Source organism: Schistocerca nitens, chromosome 6 (assembly GCF_023898315.1).
Source record: "Schistocerca nitens isolate TAMUIC-IGC-003100 chromosome 6, iqSchNite1.1, whole genome shotgun sequence".
Classification (NCBI taxonomy): Eukaryota; Metazoa; Arthropoda; class Insecta; order Orthoptera; family Acrididae; genus Schistocerca; species Schistocerca nitens.
In genome coordinates, this window is record NC_064619.1 from 557,949,612 (window position 1) to 557,957,255 (window position 7,644).

The following is a 7,644-nucleotide window of genomic DNA, read 5'->3' on the forward strand; positions in this document are numbered from 1 at the left end:
ATGGCCTTTTATAAACTAACTTAAAGAAAGGGAAAATCCAGGGCATTATCTGGGAATGGCAGTGTCAGTATTCATCAGCTGTGAAAAGCGAGTATTCCCAGTACTAAGTTTAATAAATATTTCATAGTTTAATTAATTTACAGAAACAAGTTTCTCACTACTTTACATCGCTTTGTAACAACACAAAAAATGTAAACAAATTAAATTATTACTCCGCACATACTACCGTGTTCCGTCTATTTATGCAAAACGTAAATTCTTAGCCACGCGGGATTAGCCGAACGGTCTGGGGCGCTGCAGTCATGGACTGTGAGGCTGGTCCCGTCGGAGGTTCGAGTCCTCCATCGGGCATGGGTGTGTGTGTTTGTCCTTAGGATAATTTAAGTTAAGTAGTGTGTAAGCTTAGGGATTGATGACCTTAGCAGTTAAGTCTCATAAGATTTCACACACATTTGAACATAAATTCTTATATTGTTACTTTTCTCGCATAAATTTGATTCTGAACATTTGTGTCGTCATCAGTGGGTTCTTGTTTTTCTGTAATCTGACGATACAAGGTGTCAGATGATAAAAGTCTGCGAATACAAATTCGGTCTGAACAGTATTTTATCTCGTTGCCTAACCTATGTAAGACCTTTGTCACTGATCACATAACTTCTCATCTGCAACCACATGGTGTTTTATCTTAAGAAGGGTACAGGCCTATAGAGAGCCGCATTTTCCATTGTGATTTTACTGTGTGAATCTGCTTTCTTGTATCTCCATATGCATGGGAGGAACATGTGCGTAATAACAAGAACACCGAAACTACGTATTCACAAGATTTGCAGCGAAATTTGATGACAGCACAATAATGTCGAAACATACACTCCTGGAAATGGATAAAAGAACACATTGGCACCTGTGTGTCAGACCCACCATACTTGCTCCGAACACTGCGAGAGGGCTGTACAAGCAATGATCACACGCACGGCACAGCGGACACACCAGGAACCGCGGTGTTGGCCGTCGAATGGCGCTAGCTGCGCAGCATTTGTGCACCGCCGCCGTCAGTGTCAGCCAGTTTGCCGTGGCATACGGAGCTCCATCGCAGTCTTTAACACTGGTAGCATGCCGCGACAGCGTGGACGTGAACCGTATGTGCAGCTGACGGACTTTGAGCTAGGGCGTATAGTGGGCATGCGGGAGGCCGGGTGGACGTACCGCCGAATTGCTCAACACGTGGGGCGTGAGGTCTCCACAGTACATCGATGTTGTCGCCAGTGGTCGGCGGAAGGTGCACGTGCCCGTCGACCTGGGACCGGACCGCAGCGACGCACGGATGCACGCCAAGACCGTAGGATCCTACGCAGTGCCGTAGGGGACCGCACCGTCACTTCCCAGCAAATTAGGGACACTGTTGCTCCTGGGGTATCGGCGAGGACCATTCGCAACCGTCTCCATGAAGCTGGGCTACGGTCCCGCACACCGTTAGGCCGTCTTCCGCTCACGCCCCAACATCGTGCAGCCCGCCTCCAGTGGTGTCGTGACAGGCGTGAATGGAGGGACGAATGGAGACGTGTCGTCTTCAGCGATGAGAGTCGCTTCTGCCTTGGTGCCAATGATGGTCGTATGCGTGTTTGGCGCCGTGCAGGTGAGCGCCACAATCAGGACTGCATACGACCGAGGCACACAGGGCCAACACCCGGCATCATGGTGTGGGGAGCGATCTCCTACACTGGCCGTACACCACTGGTGATCGTCGAGGGGACACTGAATAGTGCACGGTACATCCAAACCGTCATCGAACCCATCGTTCTACCATTCCTAGACCGGCAAGGGAACTTGCTGTTCCAACAGGACAATGCACGTCCGCATGTATCCCGTGCCACCCAACGTGCTCTAGAAGGTGTAAGTCAACTACCCTGGCCAGCAAGATCTCCGGATCTGTCCCCCATTGAGCATGTTTGGGACTGGATGAAGCGTCGTCTCACGCGGTCTGCACGTCCAGCACGAACGCTGGTCCAACTGAGGCGCCAGGTGGAAATGGCATGGCAAGCCGTTCCACAGGACTACATCCAGCATCTCTACGATCGTCTCCATGGGAGAATAGCAGCCTGCATTGCTGCGAAAGGTGGATATACACTGTACTAGTGCCGACATTGTGCATGCTCTGTTGCCTGTGTCTATGTGCCTGTGGTTCTGTCAGTTTGATCATGTGATGTATCTGACCCCAGGAATGTGTCAATAAAGTTTCCCCTTCCTGGGACAATGAATTCACGGTGTTCTTATTTCAATTTCCAGGAGTGTAGTACACGAGAAAAGTAATATAAGGAAATCTGTGTCTTGCGCAGACAGGAAGGACAGAATCCTGTAGATTGTATACAAGCACGGTTCCTGTTAATGCTTCAAGAAACCAAAATATTGTTATTATTCTAGTACCGGTACGTAACGTGCTGACTACCATTACATTCTCCGCAAAGATTGTGAATACATCAATTACCTTTTACTCATCGAAGTTACCTGGCGCTTATATTATATAGATTATTAGATGGAAACCATTTCTGAAGGAAATTTTGTGATAATCTTCAGAGACATTATGTGTAATTAGAAACGTTCCTGCGATATTCTGTACACGATTTCCAAACAAATGAACAGGTTTGTTGTGTCAAAGACAGCCGCGTACGTCGCAGTGGGCAGGAGAATTAACTGTGGAAACATGCCCTAAAGTAACTCCACTCCTCTAGAATGTGAGTCTAATGGTTTAGACTCTGCACCTCAATGACGATGTTCACAAGCATCAGGGACGTTGCTTCTATAATCTGGACAGCTGTAACTCTGTGTTGCATGTCCTCTGCATCCACGTGAAGCTATGGTGCTCTGAGACTGCTACGTTTGAAGGCGTCTCTTTCACGGGTCTGGCGTTGAGAGGCCACGCACTTGTCTGGTATGAGTGCGTTAACACCTCTTTGAAGCTTGCGCGGAGTACTCGACTGTATCACCCTTTATAGTTATGCCAAGAGAAGAACCTAACAGGAGTGCGTGCTAGTCTGTACATGAAATAATCTGCTATGACGTACGTCATTCATTAAACTTAATGGATTCTGAACATTTTATTTATTTAGTCTTTTGGCTGGTTTAGAGCTTCCCTATTTTTCTCTCTCTTGTGCTTGTTTTTCAGTCGTGCGCAGCTGCCGATTCACATTCGTCTGTTATCTGTTATGTTTATTCTAGTCTTTGCGAGCCATTAATATATGGCCTGTCTGTTGCTCCTTCCATTATTAACTATCCCTCGATGACATGGTAGATGTCCATCCAACACATCCCTCCCTGCGGGTAAGTTACATCCGTAGACTTGTTTCCTCAGCTGTTAATTTTAGTATTACTACATTTCTTACTTTACGTGTACACTAGCAACTCGTCCCGGCTTCACATTGGTAACACTTAGTACCTACAACTTGACGACTTGTCTGGTGTTGTGGAAATAAGTTTTACACACAAAACGTCCTGGTGAATCAGTGTCTCTATTAGTGGAAACCTCATCAAAACCCCTGCAGTAGTTCCTGAGATTGGCCTTCACACACAAACAGAAAAAACTCACTGAGGGTACTCTATTTCATCATAGTTTAGCAGATTTGCATGAAATAATTAGGGGCTGACAAATTTGGCATTGAGCGGGTATTTGTTTTCCAAATTTTCTCTTTGAAACTAAACCTTATATGTATTCCACAAGACTCATTGTGAGATGATGTCGAACAATTTCTGTTCTCTGGGCGCAGCTGCTTCACGTGTCTACAGCGCTATTTTGTAAATGTCTCCGTGGCAATGCTTCTTTGTAGCTATATTGATGGCTATTGTTTTCGCCTACAGCCAACTGCGCTTCGCAGTTCAAAGAAGCTGTCAAAAGCACTGTCAGTGGGATTTCGTTAAGCTAAATCGACTGTCGGAGTGTCTTTGTAGTAAAGTGTAAATGTATTAAAACTTCAACCATGATGCGACATTTTTGCACACATCTTCGTGTTTATGATGTAATATCTCTCGAACAATGTGTCGCATAATGATATACTTATGTAGATACTGTCATGCTCAAAAGTATCCGAACGACCTGAATTAAGTATCGCCTGTTTGTACGTTACTCACATAACTGTAACTGTCTTGCAGATCCTCTACTCTCTCATGCGTACAGTCATTTGATTATAAAAAATGGTTACCTCAATATGTCATAAGATATAACTGGTCTCTATGTCCATCAGTCAAGATGCAAATTAATATCATGATAATGCAAATATCATAGAACACGTTGTGGTAGAGATCAGACAACCATTACGCTTGTAAACTTAAATTACACTATATGACATTTCAAAAAACAAATATTAACTAGAAATTGCATTACGAACATTTTTGAACTGGATCAGAACCCGCCAGTCCAATCCAGTAACTACTGTTCCTGTTAACTAACTAAGAGAGAACTGAAACATCGTTTCGATCATAAGTAACAAAGTGTGCATAGGTTTAAATTTGAAATGACAGGCGTAAAGTTTTTGTTGGAAGGATGTTCGAACCCTGCATCTAATCGGATCGTTAACTAAGTAAAACCAAATATTAGAAATCATAATTTTTCACCAGTGGTGATCTGACTGAAATTGAAATCACGAGACGATAAAGTTTTCACCTACTGGGATTCGAATCTAGTACCTATCTTCGTTGACTTCTAGTCACGAATAGACATTAAAAATTGGTTTACTTCACCAATAGCGAGAGGGGCACTTGTCTGAAATGGAAATAACATGACGTAAAGTTGTGTGCTGACAGGGAGTCTTAACAGCGTCGTTGAGTGTACACGAAGAGATGATGACTATCGAATTTATTTTTTACCAGAAACTAAGACTGTCATGCTCGAACCTGAAATGATATGACGGTAAGTTCTACCTTTGACTGGGAGTCGAAACGACTTGAAATGATACTATGGAAACTTTCGTGCCAGATCAGAATTCGCAACGAGACACGCACTTCTTGGTGACCTCGAGGAGTTTGGGATCTTGGGGAAACACTGCGCCGATGGAAACTGTCGTCTCAAAGGCGTAAAACCCATTGAAAGGAGGCATCTGATCTCTAATCCCAGTCCAGCATCAATATTTTCAGTAAACAAATTAAGGTGCAATGACAAGTAAGTGCCCGTTGTCCGAAGGTGACGACTGGCTTATTAATAAAAAAATAGTTTAAGAAAGCAAGCTTGTGATATACTTCATAACTAGCATAATTACCACCTCTGCCGTGCTCCAACCTTCCCCGACAATCCTGAAGTATGTAGCGGAGGAACGTCATGTATAATGTCCCTAAAGAAGCACGTGCAGCCCTACATTATTTAACTTGCATTATTAGAGGTGATGAGTGTCTTTTTGTGGTTGTTAAGACTGGATGCCTGATGTGTGATGAATCCAACCTGGGCGGAGCCCGAGGGCGAAGGGGGCAGCGGTCGTAATTGAGACTTGGCCGTGGTACCCTCGGACCTCTCTGCAGTCGGATGCATGTCAGTGTAGTGCGTGTGGTAGTTAGAGTGGAGTGAGGGAGACTTACTTTATTTATTTAATCACAGTTCAGGTGACATGGGAGCAGAGGTGCTGCCTTATGTGGGCTGCTGAGTATGGCGAAGGATGTTGCAGCCTTTGAGACGTCCTCAGAAGGCGGGTATGAAGAACGCAGGTGCAGCAAGAAGAGCGGGAGGAGAAATCGTAGAGATGGGGAGTAAGGATAATTCCCGTGACGCCACAACTAGCCGAGGGGGGGGGGGCAGTGAATACACCACCTTGGCAAATAGCATTCGGTAAATGGGTCCTCACTCCAAGTCGGCATGGGCGTTCTGTAATCTGCACTAAAAGTCGAGGCCTCATTTGTCGCCGTTACCGTAGATGTAGTTGAGCGTCCAACCTTTTATCCAGAGTATGGCGTGGGTTTTGGCAGCTGGGAAGCATATGTCCTTCGTAAAAATGTACATTACTGGCCATTAAAATTGTTACACCACGAAGATGACGTGCTATAGATGCGAAATTGAACCGACAGGAAGATGATGATGTGATATGCAAGTGATTAGCATTTCAGTGCATTTACACAACGTGCTGACATGAGGAAAGTTTCCAACCGATTTCTCTTACACAAACAGCAGTTAACCGGCGTTGCCTGGTGAAATGTTGTTGTGATGCCTCGTGTAAGGAGGAGAAATGAGTACCATCACGTTTGCGACTTTGATAAAGGTCGGATTATAGTCTATCGCGATTGCGGTTTATCGTATCGCGACATTGCTGCTCGCGTTGGCCGAGATCCAGTGACTGTTAGCAGAATATGGAATCCGTGGGTTCAGGAGGGTAATACGGAACGCCGTGCTGGATCCCGACGGCCTCGTATCACTATCAGTCCAGATGACAGGCATCTTATCCGATGGCTGTAACGGATCGTGCAGCCACGTCTCGATCCCTGAGTCAACAGATGGGGACGTTTGCAAGACAACAACCATCTGCACGAACAGTTGGACGACGTTTGCAGCAGCATGGACTATCAGCTCGGAGACTATGGCTGCGGTTACCCTTGACGCTGCATCACAGACAGGAGTGCCTGCGATGGTGTACTCAACGACGAACGTGGGTGCACGAATGGCACAACGTCATTTTTTCGGGTGAATCCAGGTTCTGTTTACAGCATCATGATGGTAGCATCCGTGTTTTGCGACATCGCAGTGAACGCACATTCTATTCGTCATCGCCATACTGGCGTATCACCCGGCGTGATGGTATTGGGCGGCATTGGTTACACGTCTCGGTTACCTGTTGTTCGCATTGACGGCACTTTGAACAGTGGACGTTACATTTCAGATGTGTTACGACCCGTGGCTCTACCCTTCATTCGATCCCTGCGAAAGCCTATATTTCTGCAGGATAGTGCAGGACCGCATGTTGCAGGTCCTGTACGGGCCTTTCTGGATACAGAAAATGTTCGACTGCTGCCCTGGCCGGCACATTCTCCAGATCTCTCACCAATTGAAAACGTCTGGTCAATGGTGGCCGAGCAACTGGCTCATCACAATATGCCAGTCAGTACTCTTGATGAACTGTGGTATCGTGTTGAAGCTGCATGGGCAGCTGTACCTGTACACGCCATCCAAGCTGTGTTTGACTCAATGCCCAGGCGTATCAAGGCCGTTATTACGGCGAGAGGTGGTTGTTCTGGTTACTGGTTTCTCAGTATCTATGCACTCAAATTGCGTGAAAATGAAATCACATATCAGTTCTAGTATAATATATTTGTCCAATGAATAGCCGTTTATCATCTCCATTTCTTCTTGGTGTAGCAAAAAATGGTTCAAATGGCTCTGAGCACTATGGGACTCAACTGCTGTGGTCATCAGTCCGCTAGAACTTAGAACTACTTAAACCTAACTAACCTAAGGACATCACACACACCCATGCCTGAGGCAGGATTCGAAACTGCTACCGTAGCAGCAGCGCGGCTCCGGACTGGAGCGCCTAGAACCGCACGGCCACCGCGGCCGGTTTGGTGTAGCAATTTTAATGGCCAGTAGTGTATGTCTAAGGTTCAACCGTCGTCGGAGGAATGCGAAGAAAGCAGGCGACCATCTTGCCGCTTCGCTCCCAGACGTCAAGTGTTGATGAG